The sequence below is a fragment of the Sinocyclocheilus anshuiensis genome, unplaced genomic scaffold (genome assembly GCF_001515605.1).
Source record: "Sinocyclocheilus anshuiensis isolate Anshui unplaced genomic scaffold, SAMN03320099.WGS_v1.1 scaffold2046, whole genome shotgun sequence".
NCBI lineage: Eukaryota > Metazoa > Chordata > Actinopteri > Cypriniformes > Cyprinidae > Sinocyclocheilus > Sinocyclocheilus anshuiensis.
In genome coordinates, this window is record NW_015542491.1 from 97,437 (window position 1) to 115,820 (window position 18,384).

Here is an 18,384-nt window from a genome sequence, read left to right on the forward strand (position 1 = left end):
ATAAGAGGGACAAAGCAAATCTACTCCTCCAACAAGACAAAGTATTTAAAAAATATATATTTCTTTGTAATGAAGAACAATATCTTACCTTTGTGAGGTGCTGGTCCTATCTGATTTTAAAGACCTCATAAAAGGCACTTGTATGTACATCCAAATTTTGCATGTCATGATGACATGTCATCTTGTAAGAACTGTAATTGACCATTATAACAATAATTAACAGAAAATCCCAACACACACACAAAAATCAATAAAATGAATTTGTCACAGTTGCATTAAAATGGGATTGAAGTTGGGTATCATTTTGTCAAAATGTTTATATGCTGGCTGCACTCTAATTCTGCTGACTCTGATTGTGAAAAATTAATTTGGTTCCAGAAAAATGATCTATAACGGCATTTGAGTTTCAGAATACACATCCACTCCCGGCTCCTCTTCGAATGTTGCCTTGGCATCATCACCGTCAAGCTACATTGAAGATATAAAGTAGAAAGGAAATTATTTAAATATGTTTATAGAAAATTCTTAAATAAAATGCTGTTATCATTTACTCAACCTCATGCCTTTCCAAATCTGCATGCGCTCATTTTTTTCAGTGGACAAAACAAGACAAACCAGAACTTTTGAAGAATCTTTTGATGCTTCAGAAAGTTTCTTCACAAATCAGGCTAATTTATTAATGAATCTGAGTTAAACTCTGAATTGATTTGGAACTGTGGTTTCAGAAGTTTCAGAATTAATATTAACCAGCTTTGTTGACTGTTTCAATGTCTGCTGACATTTTAAATCTTGGCATTGATATACAATATAAAATAACTTGCTCAGATATCTTTCATTTTTATGATTAATTAATGAGTAATCATATAATGACATTAATGATATTAAAAGCGGATGCAAACTACTCAACCTTTTTGAATCGTAATTTACATAATTCATGTAATTTATAACTGAATGTGATGGGACAACATTCAGCAAAACAGCAAAAAAACATTTTGCTGTTTTGCATTTTCTACATATTATGCATTTGAATAAGAGTAAATGTGTGCATGTTTTAACATAAAATATTGTTAGTAAAAAAAAAGTGTAGTGTTAGTTCTGGCAGGTCACATGAGTCAAGCTTGCATAAGCTGACGCTCTGATCCACGTCTACCTATAGGAATACAACGCCTTTCACTACATTCCTATATAAAGTCTATTCAGTATTATTCAGCAGCTTTATCGCTTGCTCAGGAGCAAAGTACCCTTCTCCTTCCCCAGCTCCTCCTTTTGTCACAGTCAGGATTGGCTTTCTGATATTCCTAATTTTCCCGAATCAGACTTCTTTTATCTTGAATAATGTTGTTGCACTAAAATGTCATTAAGAACATGAATGATATCTGCTACATTTTGGTTCAGTTCTGTTTACCCTAAGGGGGTTATTGCTGCTCTCCCTGCTCATTCATGACAGGCTGCATGGATGGAGTTTTTGCCCAGAACAGAACCACACTGCTAATCCAAACTGTATGCTAAGTGTCAATCATTTTTGACGATAGTGGTCCTGACAGAAATCTTGTTCTTTTTTTCCTTTTCTTTGTTCCCTGAAATCCATTTAAATTATTAAATAATTTAATACATTCTTCTGGTGTTGCATACTTAACCCATATACTTAAGATCATCCTATATAAAGTCTATTCAGTATTATTCAGCAGCTTTATCGCTTGTTCAGGAGCAAAGTACCCTTCTCCATCCCCAGCTCCTCCTTTTGTCACAGTCAGGATTGGCTTTCTGATATTCCTAATTTTCCCGAATCAGACTTCTTTTATCTTGAATAATGTTGTTGCACTAAAATGTCATTAAGAACATGAATGATATCTGCTACATTTTGGTTCAGTTCTGTTTACCCTAAGGGGGTTATTGCTGCTCTCCCTGCTCATTCATGACAGGCTGCATGGATGGAGTTTTTGCCCAGAACAGAACCACACTGCTAATCCAAACTGTATGCTAAGTGTCAATCATTTTTGACGATAGTGGTCCTGACAGAAATCTTGTTATTTTTTTCCTTTTCTTTGTTCCCTGAAATCCATTTAAATTATTAAATAATTTAATACATTCTTCTGGTGTTGCATACTTAACCCATATACTTAAGATCACCAATGCTCCTCTCTAGTCAAGTGCACTTTGACTATATACAGTAGTGATGCCCTTTTACCTGTTTAAATTCATTTCAGGAGGTCAAATTATAAGGAATTACAGCCTTCAGAAATTTGTGATGTCTGGTGTGAAGTCTTATGGACTACTGCTACAGTAGCTTTTTTATTTTTTGCTCGTCTTTTTTGGAACCGTGGTTGCTATGAACTGTATGAAAAGACCTGTATGAAGATTCTTAAAAGTATAAATGTTTTAATTTTACAGAACAGAATACCATAGTGTTGGGTAAATCATTTTCGTTTTTTGGGGAAATATCCCATTAAAACATAGGGCCTACTGTTACTGTTCTTGAATATCAAGAAAATGCAATGGTTTAAGTTCAATGCACTTTGTTTCCAGCTTGCAATTAACTTTTTTTGTCTCAGTCAGTGCGCCACTTACATATTTAATCTCTTGCTCAGTGAAAAGTCGTCCAGTCATGAACATGCGCAGAGGGATGGTGATGATCAGGACAAACGGTAGAGCCAGTGACACAGGGCTAGATTTCACCATCCACAGGATTGCCAGACACACGATCTGGATCGCAGTGAACACATGCATCCTACTGGTGCTGACCTGCAGAGGGAGACAGAGACCAAGATCAATTGATTTCACATGCAAAAGGTAACCAACCTTGAGAATGTAACATTTACAAGAAGGAAAAACCGAAATGCAAAACACTCCAACAGAGTAATGGAAGATGTGAGAACATCTGAGAGACACATACTTTTGTAGCATAGGGTTCATTGGGGTGATACTTTTTGGGAATAAGGAGGAGCAGCATTCGATCCCAAAGCTGAATCCCACTGAGGGATGTGACTCCCATGTAGAGGAAGATTCCAAAGAGAGCTGTAATAGGAATCATTTTTAGAATGGGCTCCATGAGAATGGACAGACCTGCAAACAAACAGACAAAGATGATGTACCTTTAGGAAGTGTAGTATTGTGAGAACCATGTTTAGAAGTTTAGAAGTTCGTCAACATACCAACAAGCAAAGCCACCACTACTCCACTGACTCTCTGTTCCAGAACCTTCTCAATCTCTGGTTTTGGGCCTTTGCTCATAACAGTCAGAGCATTGGCGTGAGATACGGATTGTACAGTTGCAGCACTTAACCAAGGAATGCCAAATATGGCACTCAGACCTCCCATGCTCACCAGGATGAGAAGATCCATGTGGAAGCCAGAACCTTTGACCATTTTTCTCTCTGGTTTACTCACAATTAGTCTTGAAAAAAACAAAAAAAAAACAAGAGGCAAGTGAAAAGATTTGTTTATTAATGAAATCATTATCAATAAATCAAATAATTATTTAAAGAGGATTTTTTTTTCCAGTTTCTGCCACACTGTGTCATCCTACTCCTATGGAGCCTGTTTCTGCCATGGGATAAAAGAATAAAAACGGTAATCGCAATAAAAAAAAAAACCAATACTTGTGAGATATAAATGAAAAACTTTTTTCTCATAATTCTGTTTTTACATCTCACAATTCTGTTTTTCCCCACTACAGAATTAAAAAATTCAATTACTATTTTTTTTTTCTCTAAATTGCGAGTTTATATCTCACAATTCTGGCTTTTATTCTCAGAAAAGATAAAAAGTAACAGATCATCATCAAAAAAAAAAAAAAATCAATCAAATTCTCATCTAAAATTAAAATAAGAATTTCCAATGTTGAATTCTATTATAATTAAACATTTACAAGCATACCTGAGTGTACGTATCCTCAATATTGATATCGACAGCAACCGTGAGGAAAATTGCAATGGGAACTCCAAAGTCACCGAGCAAACGTCGAATCTATGCATCAAACATTCAGTTCTTTACATTAATGGAACCCACTCATTGAAGACTATGCGATAAAGTACATTTGTCAAATTTCCAACTATTCAAAATCTAGTTACCTTGCCTGGTAGGAATTTGCCATTTTTGAACATGCGTAGGTAGTATGCAATAGAGAAGCAGCCAAACATGAGACACATGGACAGAAGAGCTGTGTTGGGATAAGGCCGGTGTTGAACGGACCTCAGGACAGACACATTGCCTGTAGCATTGTCCAGGAATCTCTGATAGTTGACTACTGAGTGCCAAGGATCCTCAGCTGTACTGTTTAAATGCTTGTAATTCAGGATAAGAGGGTGTTCTTTGAAAACCTGGAATGAAGGATGAAATTAATGTCTTGAATTAGTATAATTACAACTGCACTACCGGTTAAAAGTTTGGAATAATTCTGATTTTTAATTTTAAAGAAACCAAGGCTGCTTTATTTAATTAAAAACACAGTGAAATATTATTACAATTTTAAATAACTGTTCTTTATTTAAAAGTTACATGGTTCTTCAGAAATCATTTTAATATGCTGATTTGGTACTCAAGAAACATTTATTATTATCAATATTGAAAATAGTTTTTTTGCTGTGTAATATTTTTGTGGAAACTATGATACACCATCATTCAAAAGTTTAGGGTAAGTAAGAAATTAATACTTCTATTCAACATGGACGCATTCAGTTGATCAAATGTGACAGTAAAGACATTTATAATTTTACAAAATGATTTCAGTTTCAAATAAATGCTGCTCTTTTGAAGTTTCTATTTATCCTGGAAAAGATGTATCATGGTTTCCACATAAATATTAAGCAAAAACTGTTTTCAACATTAATAATAATAAGAACCATTGTTAATAAATGAGCACCAATAATAATAATTGATAATAACTGTACACCAAACCAGCATATTTGAATGATTTCCAAAGGATCATGTGACACTGAAGACTGAAGTAATGGCTGCTGAAAATCAGTTATTTTAAATTGTAATATTATTTCACATTTTTACTATACTTTTGAACAAATAAATATAGCCTTGGTGAGCATAAAAGAAAAATGTAAATAAATAAGAAAAACATTAAAAAATCTTACTGATTCCAAACTTTTGACCAGTAGCATGCTCAAGAAATTTAAAATACATAAAGATATAAAAGGAATCTCTTTGCTACTATTAGCTACTGAAGTTTAGGAAACAAATCTATGATAAGTTTCATATGATAATTTTGTGAAGAAAATAAACTGAGTCATGCTTGACAATGCAAACTCATTGGCTCGTTGTATTGTGTGGATGCTAGGGCATTGCTGAGCAGTTGCTATGGTGTTCTGAGTGGTTGTTAGCATGTGGCTGAGCAGTTGCTAGGGTCTTTTGGGTGGTTGCTACTCACTGCTGCTAAGGTATTTTGAGTGGTTGTAAGCATGTTGTCTTGCTTGTTCTGCTTGGTTGCTGGACATTGCTAAGTAGTTGCTATAGTGTTCTGGGTGGTTAGAAATCGCTAGGTTGTTATTACAAACCCAAGGCAGAAGACCCCACTTGTTGGTCCAGCATAGACAAGTGATCTCACACATCTCAACAAGCCACACAATTTAAGGCTGGTAATTTGCCTTAGCAAGCACCGTCAATTACTGTAATATTGTATTAAAGGGATTACTGTTGAAAACTTGGCAGACATACATTTTGATAAAGTAAATTAAATTATATTGTCTAGGTTGGTTGCCTTTTGCATGTGATATGTTATCTGTCTCTAGTTAACTAAATTCCTGAAAAAAATGAAATGTAGCAAACGTATGAAGCCAAAAGATACAAAAGTACAGGAATGGTTGCATGTTAAAGATGCAAAAGAATGCACGTTAAATTGGCAAATAAAAAAGTGTGCACCCTGCCAAGTTTGGCAAAGGTCTCGTAGATGAAGATGAGGGAGATGAGGATGGAGAAGATCTCTTGAGTGAAGCGGGAAATGAAGCGGACCAGGAAACTTCCTTCAAAGGCAACAATGACCACAACGATGACCACCAGCCAAGCGCCAACCCACACTCGGCCTACGATGTACTCAATGTCTTGAGACTTACAGAACTACAGTCAGGAGGAAAAGCATGATGGGAGAATTTAAATGAACTGACCAGCAATTACGCAAGAATGATGCTGTATTCAAATAGATGTTGTAAAAAGAGAGAAACACTCACATTAAAAAAGGCTTCTTCAAACACCAGCAGTGGCCCAGAAAAGCCGATAACTAGTACGGGTTGGGCAGCAATCAGGCAGAAGATAATGCCCAGCACAGAAGTGGAGATCATCAGCTCTGAAACACCCATCATGTTATCCACCTTATCAGCTGTGGAGAAAAGCGTAAGAGAGCCAAACAATAAGGTGAGTTTTGATATAAGGTGAGATTTGATTTGAGTTGTTCACTGATGTTTGGTGTAAAGGATCTGCTGAGAACCACATGAAGACTTATGGAGCTTGAAAAGTGACAAAAAGATTTACATTTTGTAATTTGAATTTGTAATTTAACAAAATTAATTTAATATTTTATATATTTGAAATTTATATAAAAGAATTAAATAATTGTAATTCTAGACATTAAACAAAATTGAGTTGTTTTTCTGGCATATGTTATACATTTGTATTTTTAAACAGCTTTGTAAATAGATTTGTATTTTTTTTTCAACATTTTTGGTCAAGTTGTAATTATTTCTAAAATTATTTTTTATAAAATTGAGTTAAATTCATTTTTGTATCAATCTGAATTTCTGGGTTTGAATTTAAACATTTTAGAACAGCTAATTTCACTTCTAAAACTTTCAGAATATTTTACTTTGAAATATTTACTGATTAAAAAAAGGCCACAAAAAATTAATTTTGTTAAATGTCATTTGAATTTCTAAAATTCCAATTTACTAAATTAAGATACTTTTTTTTTCTAGATTCATTAGGACTGAACTCAATCCAAGATTAAAATCTGATTTTTGAAAATGCATCTTAGTCTCAAAAGTCCTATCAGATTTGAAATAGTTTTTTTTTTTTTGCAGAATTTGGGATTCTCTGTCCATGTAACATAAAAAAAATGCTTGTTCATTCTTTCCCAATATAGTGGACTGTGTGGCATTCACTAGTGAACACTGAATGAGTGAGAAAATGTGTACAGTACAGTAAATTCTCTGAAAGTCCCATTTTTCTGTCTTTTCTTTCCACACTGACAGTGTGAATGCTTTACTAAATTAAAATACTTTTTTTTTTCTAGATTCATTAGGACTGAACTCAATCCAAGATTAAAATCAGATTTTTGAAAATGCATCTTAGTCTCAAAAGTCCTATCAGATTTGAAATAGTTTTTTTTTTTTGCAGAATTTGGGATTCTCTGTCCATGTAACATAAAAAAAATGCTTGTTCATTCTTTCCCAATATAGTGGACTGTGTGGCATTCACTAGTGAACACTGAATGAGTGAGAAAATGTGTACAGTACAGTAAATTCTCTGAAAGTCCCATTTTTCTGTCTTTTCTTTCCACACTGACAGTGTGAATGCTCAGTCCTAAAGATCGGATTTGGCAAACAAATGGGATAGACAGGTGTGCAGCATGAACAAAGCCTTCTTTAGGCTAAACATTCTTACCAAGGAGACCTCCAAAGGTGATGGCTGGTGAGAGAGCAGCAAAATTAGATGAAGATAATTGCAGCGACGACCTGAGCGTTCAGAGCATCAGTGATGTCACTGACGTAGTGTTGATACCGTCTCTTCATGTCTCTAATCATGCCACCGAATAGAACACCAGTACGTGCTAGTGGATCTTCTGGAGGGGGTCCTGAGGATTTTGAAGCTGTGGGAAGATAGATTAGCATTAGATGTGCTTTGCTTTGAGACCAGTGAGATTTTTCCTAAAATACACCCCAACAGTGGAGGGTCAACCTGAAGGGGTTTATTTTGTGATAATGACCACTTGACTCTACATTTTACCACTTATTTCACAGAATATTAATATGAGTATTTTATTGTCTTGCTTCCATTAAGAAACTAGCACAGCCAAAACATTGGGAAATCGGTTTCCTGGGAGTTTTATAGTGTTAGTGTCATTATTAAGAAAAATATTTGAATGTTGCAGAATAAAATATTCCATGAAGTTTTCATTCTGTATAATAAAATGAGATGATTTAGATTTGTACACAAATTTAATTTACATTTTCATTTAATTTTTGTACTGTTAGTGTATACAGTGCCTGGCTATGATCAATAATTTAATCAATATTTCATTTTATATATTTAATACTCCTGAATGCTTTTCAGTTTTTGCATGGGATATATTTATTATTATTTTACTGAAATCTACTTTTTCAAACTTGTCCTTGTCACGATCATGTAGATGAAAGGCACACGAAGACAAAGGTAATCCACACAAGAGTTTAATTAGAGTCCAAGAAGATGATAATCCATAGATATAAAAGGGAACACACAGCAAAACAACAACAAATACTGGAACTGAGAAGGGAACTTCAGTAGGGTGACTAACGAGGGGCAGACAAGGAAACTGAACTGAACAGGTATGAAGACAGAAACTAACTGAAAACACAACAAAAGAAGTCCATATCTGTGACAGTCCTAGCCTATAGTTCCAATTTACACAAAATTTGAAATGTACCATCTGCAGTCATGCCAAAAATTACTTTTGAAGTTTTGTTCCATTGAGTCATTTGCCAGAGCCAATGAAATTGTTAGGTGTGGTGTATATTGTACATACACACACACACACATATATATATATATATTACTCTTACGCAATGAATACATTTATCTTCATGGAATGTGTGTTTGCAAGGAAGCACTTGAGTTCTTAAATTTCTGTTCAGTTGTTAACCAAAAATACTGATCTATTGCATATGCAATAGAAGAACTGCTGCAAGTATGTGCACATAAACAGTTATTATGTACTTAGATTAAGCATGTTTTGTAGTGTGTGTATGTGTCCTTACCCTTGCGAGGTTTGACATCCAGGCGGAGTTTGGGGTCAGATGGGCGGAGGTTCTCTTGCAGTAGTTTCTTCTGGAAGGGGATGAGTGATGTTAGCATGGACTCATCCTGAATCTCAGTGGGTGGAATCACAATGCAGCAGTCCATGAAGTCTCCCACAGCATCGGTCAGCTCCCTGTCACTCTGAGCCTGAAAAGCTGCCTGGTTAAACACCTGTGTGTAGGAAAAACAAGAGAGAAACAGCTTAAACTTGAAATATAAAAAAAAAAGAAAGAAAGAAAATGTAGTGTTTATCATTCATTTCTTTCATCTTTAGTTAGGCTGAAATTCTTTTGTGGTTCACATTTTCCTTATTCGTAGCATGTAATAGGGCATGAATAATTAATATGGTTGCATTATTGATATTATTATATATATTTATATATATATTATTATGTCATATTTTTGTAATGTCAGATCGAGTTCCTCTACTAATATAATAATAATTATAATGATCAGGTTGTATGTAATTTGTCGTGTGTTAAGAAACATATTCATCTCTTTAAAGTACACCTAAGTGGCATATTTAAGGGAGCCATTTACATAGGTCTCTTTTTAATTAATAGAAAAGTCATGCTAAATCTAAATAGGTTACTGTTGCAATGATGCCCGATTTGCTCTTCCTGTCAGTTCTCTTACTTTGTCAGCTAGTAGTGCTGCCATTGTTCGGCCACACTCATGATAGTCCACGCCATTTGTGGTTGGGCCAATCAGGATGAAGATGAACCGCACAGGCACGGAAGCTTCCAGGGCCGACTCCAGCACCACAGCATCCCGTAGATGCACAAATGCTATGGTAGGCCTCTCAAGGAACTCCAGAGCACCTTACACATACACCAGCACAATTATAGTGTAAAAAATACATTCAATGTTTGCTAACAGAAGCGCATGAAAATCAAAATTTTCAATGTAAATGATATAATTGGACTTACAAAATGTTAAACTCATTATTGTCTTTAAAATACTCATCTGAAATTGATGTTATTCTCACCTACAAGCACCATCGAGGCCTCTGCAGTATCAGTTGCATCCCTCTTTAGTAGAGAATAAAACAACATAGTCAAAAAATGTCAAATGAGACGTTATTGTCTCCGAAACCAAGAAAATAAATGATAGAGATAGGTATGCTCAGAACAGTTAAAACAAAAAAAGTTGTGCTCACTTTCTCTGTGACAGAGAATTTCTCCATTTCCACACCTGAAGTCAGAGGCTGGGTCTCTACAGACTGGCTGGAGAGAAAGAAAGGAATACAGTTTGTTAAAGCTTTTAAATGTAAACTGGCTTCAGGATGACTACTGCTTTCAACAGTAAATATCTGGGGGAAAAAAAAAAGAGAAGAGCATGGTACTGTATTTTTTTTTTAATGTATGTAAAGACACCTCGTATATAGAGGGACAGTAATTTTTGGTAATGTTACAATGTAACAACACAAAATTGTCTTCTGACTTTAAATTACTGCAACAGGCTGCAGCACAAATAACACTCTTCATACTACAGTTTATGGTGCTGTTGTAAATGGGAGAAGAGATCTGAAGTGCTTCCACTTTTGGATGCAAAATATTTTACAAAATGTAGTCAAAATTAGTGTGCTCCGTCTGCTTGCTGGCATGTGTGCTGGCTTGCTTACTATACTTTCAGTTACTTTCTAACATTTACATTACAAGTCTCAAATGCATTAAACAGCACACACTTCTGACAGGAAGGCAATCCGCTTTAAACTGTAGGCTTATGAGTTAGTTTGAATGGCTTAAAATAATGTTCATTTGTTTGCAACATTTGTATATCGATATAAAGCTATATCGATATATTGTCTCATGTAGGGGAAATTCAGAGTTTTAAATTACATTCCACACAAACACAGAAGATCTGCACGTGCAATGGTTAAAACAACACTGCTTTCGCTCAGTAAACAAGGGTGTGAAACTTTTCAATGAGGGAAAATTATGTCCACCTTGATTTTTTATGTCAAAGTGTGTGGTGTGTGTAGTACCTCTGTTTGTGCATTAATGCTTGAATAACTTTATCTCTGTCCCCTGGCTGAATCTCCTTTTTGCTAACCAGGGCATCCACAATCTTCTCAATAATACTGGAGAGCGTCTTTTCCTCTCTGTCCAGCATCATCACACCTGATCCAAGGGAAAAAAGAAGGAAAGAAAGAAAGAAAGTAAGCAAGAAAGAAAGAAAAAGACAATAATAAAGAGAGAGGAAGGCAAAAGAGAAGAAGAGGACTCTGAGCCTGAGCTTTATTACAGTAGACATAAACACTAAGGAAACAGCTGAAGCTGGTTTTTTGTGACACTGACTATCTATTACCATCTCATCTGAGCATGTGTAGTGAAGTTACATTCTTGCTCATATTCCACACTTGCTAATAACCCTCTGAACTGATGTCAGGAAAGGACTGGGTCTAGGATTTCAGAGCAGCTTCGTTGGGGACACTTGATGATAACTTTCATTAATAAGTCATTACACACATATGCCTACATAATACATAACACGTACACTTACATTTTTAAATATATTCAAATAGAAAACAGTTTTAAATTGGAATATTTTTTTCACAATATTACTGTTTTCACTTTATTCAAATAAATGTAGATGTGGTGAGCATAGGAGACTCAAAACATTAAAGGGGTCATATGATGCTTTTTTTAAAGATAATTATTTTGTGTATTTGGTGTAACAGAATATGTTGACATGCTTTAATGTTCAAAACCTCTCTCTCTCTCTCTCTCTCTCTCGCTCGCACTCTCTCTCTCTCGCTCGCTCTCTCTCTCTCGCGCACACACACACACACATGATGCTCAAAACTCTGCATTTGAACAGTCAATAGCAAATACTTAAACTAATAACAAAACAATAGCTGATTCAGAAGCGCCAGATTGTCATAGCAAAGTCAGAATTACCTCCTCTCCTAGGTTCATGAAACGGTCGTCCATAAAATGCATTGCTGTTCTGTTGTAAGTCATCTTAAAGATTCCTAAATGCATCTACTTTCGGAAGGCCAAATAAAGTGCTTTTGCTTTCGCCTAGAAACACACAGCGTCTCCCTGACATGGCTGCTTCAACACTAACTGCGGTTACTGAAACCACGCCGCCTTTCTTTGCGTGAACATTTGAGCGGCATTATGCAAATATTTCCACATAGTGAGGTAGATATGTGGGGGCGTGTTAGAACGAGCCGTTTTAGGGGGGCGTGGCAGAGTCTTAACTTTGATAAAGAATATCTCTTTGGTTTTGAGACTTTAGTCTTTGCAACTTCAGGGATCTTATCTATGCACAATCAGCTTGTAACACTCCAAAGAGAAAGCTTGAAATCGCATCATATGACCCCTTTAAAGAAATCTCACGAACCCAAAATATTTGAATCTAATACTGTATAATATATAAATACCTATAGATCTATTAAGCATTATGTACTGTAATGTACAGAGGTATATAATGTTATATAAAGTCTGGTAGTGCTTCTACACACAGTGTTTTCAGTCTACTGAAAGCAAGTCTGAGCTGAAGTTTGACCCCATAATGACCTCACAGTCACTGCCTCACCCGTGTTCATTGCCCTGTGTATCTGCACCAGGCTCTTGAAGGTGAGGTAGGAGATGTGGGACGGGACCCAGCGGCCCGCCTCAACATCATAGGTCTCTTCATAGCCCACCCATCTGCCCATCTCCTGCCAATAGCTCTGCTGGTTTGGGTTCTTCACAGACTCGTTCATCTCCATGTAAGCCTAATCACAAATAACAATAAACTATTACTATTCCTTTCTCTACTAACTATCATACACTCTAAAAAATGCTGGGTTAAAAAGGGACAAACCCAGCTATTGGGTTGCTTTGACCCAGCGGTTGGGTTCAAAACAACCCAAGTGCTGGGTCAAAACAACCCAATAGCTGGGTTTGTCCCTTTTTAACCCAGCATTTTTTAGAGTGTACAGATACACAAAACATCACAGTGAATTTAAAGTATAGCAGACTGATTAATAATGTAAAAATGTATATTTTGATGATTTTTATGAATTTGACTTGCTTTTGTTTTGTAAGTTTTGTCAGGTAACCTAAAAATGTGTGATTACATTTTATTTTAAGGTGACATTGTTACTGTGTAACTACTCAAATAAATACTAAGTAATATTAATGAACTATACATATACTTACTATAGGGTTAAAGGGACTTCATACAAAAATGGAAATTTTGTCATAATATGGAAGTCAGTGGCTACCTGTTTGGTTACCAACATTCTTCAGAATATCTTCTTTTGTGTTCAACAGAAGAATGAAACTCATAAAGGTTAAGAACAACTTGAGGGTGATTCAATGATGACAGAATTTTAATTTTTAGGTAAACTATGACTTTAAGGTTAGGGTTAAGGATTGGTTTAGGGTTAGTTGCTTGTTACTATAGTAAGTACATATAATGTGTAATTACACTGGCATTAAAAGAGAGTGATACCAAATGTGATTCATGTGGTAACCTGTAAATGAATTAATTTTATTAAGGTCTTAATTTGAACATTTTGCTACAGACCTGTTCAAGTAATTTTTGGGGGGTCAGATCAAGTAAAAATTGATTCTGGAGGTAAACACTGCATGTTACAACTTTGAGATGTCATGCAATAACTTAGTGTCCTTCTTGTTCTACTGGCTGTTGTAATTCAAAGCCGAGATGTAGACATTTTAAACATGATGGCTGGACCTTTGATGTGACTGTATGTGTGTGTGTTTCCTGTCCAGTGATGACTGATACATTAAAGCTCATGTTTACCCTCCAAACATCAGGAGTGTTTGTGGCACATGCCAGAGTGCAAATTTGGAAACTTATCAGTGAGCATGTCTGTGTGCTTGTCTGTCATATTAATCAAGTCAAGTGAAAGTAACTTCACAGACAGTCATATTAGAATCATGATAAACTGTTCGAAATTGAAATATGGATGTATATAGGTATGTTTGCTTACCAGTGTCCTTTATGATTGATTATTTATTATTATGAATCATTTAATTATTTAAAACCTTTTTAAAAATCTTATTTTTTAAAATTGTATGTGTGTGAAATACATTTTATATCTTAGAAACTGCATATAAAAAATAATCAATAAAACTATGACCTATGAAATAGATAACCTATAAATAATATTTCTAAACAAATTAAATCAAAACCCAACAATAAACCAAAGGTATTTTGTGTTTCTTCATTATTGTACAGAGAGCATAATAGTATTAACATGCAAACAATATTTTGATCTAGCAATGCTGCAAACTATTATACTATAAAGTTATTATTCAATAATTTAAAAAGTACAGTAATTAACCTGACTTTTGTTGTTAAAGCCTTAACATTATGTTGTTGTTGTACCTCTTGAGAGATACATTTAGCCACTAAATCTGGTATGTGTGTGTGTATGTGTGTGTCTGTTTGAGGTTAGTTTGTGTTGACCCTTGTACATGAGAATTGTGTAAATAAAGTAAATGGAACGAGAATAATAATTTGTGCTCATGCAGTAATCTGTGTTATTGTTTTTGTGCTCAAACGTATGCATACACAGTCTTTTATAAGTCATCATTTATGCTATTTGCATGGTTATATAGCAATTATAAGTTTATTTTTGTATTTGGGTATCTAATGTACTTAGGATTTTTATTTATTTAAAGTAATTCTGTTCAACATCCAATGGAAATTTTATTTAAAATGGAAATAGAACATTTTCATATTTAATTGCATTTTCTATTTTGAATAGAATTTTTAAAATCTTACTATATATACTACTCATAACAGTAAAACACAGTTTAAAAATAAAAAAAAATATATGTAAATCAAAACACATCTAAATTACAGTTAAAAGGCAATAATAGTAATACTAATTGCACTTACCTTAAATGTTCAATAACTGACCCAACTGTTCAAGCAATATTCTCTGCCACAGACCCTCACAAAAGTGTGCAGAGCTTTATAAACTCTGTGTACACCTGCAGAAATCTGACACACCTCTACACACACTCCTATACTGTCCATATACTGTTAAAATGCCTGCAGACACACATCTAAATCGGCACATACATACCCCAAAGTACTTGAAAAGTACTTAATATCTTAATGTCAAAATCAAAAAGTATATCAAATATCAAATTATCAAAGTATATCAAATATCAAATTATCAGTTATTTTACAGAATGATTTTTGTACACACACACACACACACACACGCACGCACGCACGCACGCACGCACACACACACAACATATGATGTGTGTCATTTCTTTTTGGCAGTCTCTAGTTTGTTTTTTTTTAAAGCTGTGCTAATAATGCTTCAGCTACGTTTAATTCAGTTTATATAATGTTTCTATCCCAGTTTGGGTCTTGGCACTGTTCTGCTGGCTTCGGAAACAGTATTTTGTTGCTTGATTCAGATTGATTGTTCTCCTCAAAATCTTCTCTTCATTTGGACACACACACACATGCACGCACGCACACACACACACACACACACACAGATTTCACAAAAATAAGGTTGTTAGGTTGAATTGTAAATGTTGGGTTTTAAATGATAAAACCCCATCATTACAAAACAAATAATTTCAAAAATGAAAAAAAAAATAGGTTAACATGATTATTAAAAAAAAAAAAACAGCATTTGTTTGTAGATGCCACTTTCTTTGATATTTTCAAAGTATTTATATACTTTTTTAGGCCAGCTGTATGTACAGTTGCAAATACATTTGACATTAAACACATTAAAGTATTCAAATGTATCCATATCTCCTTTTGTCTTTTTCTTATACACACACAAACACACCCAAGACGATGTGTTCCTGGAGTCACCCATAATATTGATGCAGTAAACAGTATGCCTTGATAACTGTGGACTGGTTGGAAAGATCCACTGTGTGTGTGTGTTCTCTGTATTTTATCACACTTATAGAGCCAGTGTCACCTACACACACTCTAATGACACTAGTTATCTCTCACCTTCAACATCTCAATGAGCAGAGCACTGCCCGAGGAACATTCTCCTCTTCTCCTCCGCTTCACCTCTTGTCTAATATTTTTCTCCATGCAGGCTCACAGGGTCAAGACTCAGGTCATAGCGTCCATTATGATCTTGCTGCATTTATTTGATCAAAATAAAATAAAACAAAACAGAAATGTATATGCAAAACAAGCCCAAATATGCTTGTTCAGAATTACTAACACATTGAATTAAATGTGAAATTTTGAAGTAGAAAGACTTCAAAGACTTCAAAAATTGTATTTTCTTGTAAAACATACTCAAATAATCTTTGTTTTTATGTACAGCTTCGAATTAGAAAATCTTCATTATCATTTTTTACAATGTGTTCTGACATCAATAAAAATGAAATAAATAGATAAAAATATGAATTTATAGTATTATTTTATAATTATTATTTTTATTATGAATTTAAGTAACCAGGTCTATTTTATGCCAGAAAACTGAATCAAACTCTTTTAGTGCAACATTGCTTTCATAATGCATGTAATAAAGGGTTAAGAGGAGTTGTTCTGCATCATACCCGATTCCCTTGAACATGTTATGGAAATTACTGTAAACTTGACAGCTTCTTGTTCTGAGAAACTTCTCTGATTTGTTCCCACGCTTTTCTCAAAAGATTTGTGGTGTCTTGTTATTCTCCCTCCATAAGAATGATCCTCCTTGGGATAAGAATGTGGTATATTTCCTTTCCCATTTCCTTTGTTGTGTTTGGATAGTTCTGCTTGTTCTGTGAATTATGGTAGTATGCTGAATGATGGTGTGTAGTTTGTCATTCCTTCAGCAGTTGTTTCTGAGTACTCTGCAAGATTTGTTGACCCTCTTGTCTTTTGCAGTGGTTCCCAGACATAGACTGTCAGGGGTGAACCCATCTGACTCCATTTGTGGTTGAAACCCCATGATTTGATGATATTTCACACAACATTAACCAAAACCATAAGTCACATTTAGGAATATGCGCATGTCTTTGCATTAACAAAATATCAAACCAAGCGTCATTTATTTTAAAGAAGGACAGAACAAGTTTCTCAAATAAAACATCTCACAGAAATAAATTGGAATTGGGTTGCAGAACTAATTTTAATATTAGAAACAGTAGTAATATTACCTATAAAATAATAAATATATTACCTACTAATGGTATTAGTTAGTTGCCACATATTAGCCTATGTATTTTTAAGCTATGATTCTCCCATGATTCTGAAAACCAAACAGACAACCAAACGAAGTATGTAATTTACTTGAGTTTCTGACAAAATGTTTTATTAATGTTATAGTAAATGAGTCTATTTAAAATATTTATTAATTTAAACGAATTAGCCTAATTATGTAAAAAAAAAAACATGTTAAATAAATGAAGATAAATGAAGACTTGTTTCGTTTTGAATCTCTTGAATGAATGATTCAGACATCAAATATACATTTAACACTCACTGTTCGCCACCTACTGGAATAATGTAACATATACGATCATTATTTGCAGTGTAGCCTATTACTTTCAAAGACCCATTTTGATAGCGGCTCCCGCACCATCAGAGTCTACATCCGGACTTTAAACTTTTATCAATACTTTCGTTATTATTTAATGTTTGCAACACAGAAATGTAGCCTACTGTGTAAGTAGACTGTTTGTGAAGCTGTTGTGAAATTTTCTAGCCCATGTCATATTTGTACCAGACCTCAAAAGTAACCTGGGCAGTAGGACATTTATAGTTTCATATTTTATAATAATGTAAAATGGGATGCTATACTCTTGGTATCAGTCACAAATTTAAGGCGGGCTTATTTATTGTTTTCTGTGTTTATTGTCCTCACAGAGATAACTAGCTGGAGTGCCCTTGATAGTCACCAGAGGGCACTCCATCCCATACCTTTGCCACTCAATCCTGGACTGCATTTCCTATAACCCATTGCCCAGACTCATCATGCCTGATTCACCTGTTGCTCATTACTGCTGCCTATATATAGGTATATATATATGCCTATATATGGTTTATTATTATGCTTATAATAAGCCCTGTGTTTTCTCTGTCACATTGCGAAGTCTTGCCAGTTGTTACTCTGTGATTCTGAGCATTCTCCCTGGTTTTATGTCTCTTGGTTTTTGGATTTCTTGCTGTCTCTTGGATTACCCTTTTGCCTGAGTTTCCTGCCTTGTTGTTTGTTTGGATTGCTTGCCTTTGTTTTTGACCTGTTGGTCCTCAGTTTCTGGCACCTTGGCTTGAGGTGGTAGTTTTAGTATCTTGTGGAACTAGAACTACTAGACTAGGGATGTGTATTGTAAATAGTTCATTTAGTTTTAGTTAGTTAAGTACTGAACCATCCAACCATATTTTTAATAATGGAGTCACTCAGAGCTTCCCAGAGCTCTCTGTTAAGCCTGCCCCCAC

General features: G+C 34.8%; 1 pseudogene; it reads right to left on the bottom strand.

Annotated features, from left to right (window-relative positions):
- Window positions 1-387: 387 nt before the first annotated feature.
- LOC107694061 (band 3 anion exchange protein-like) lies at window positions 388-12,715 on the bottom strand (annotated as a pseudogene).
- Window positions 12,716-18,384: the final 5,669 nt, after the last annotated feature.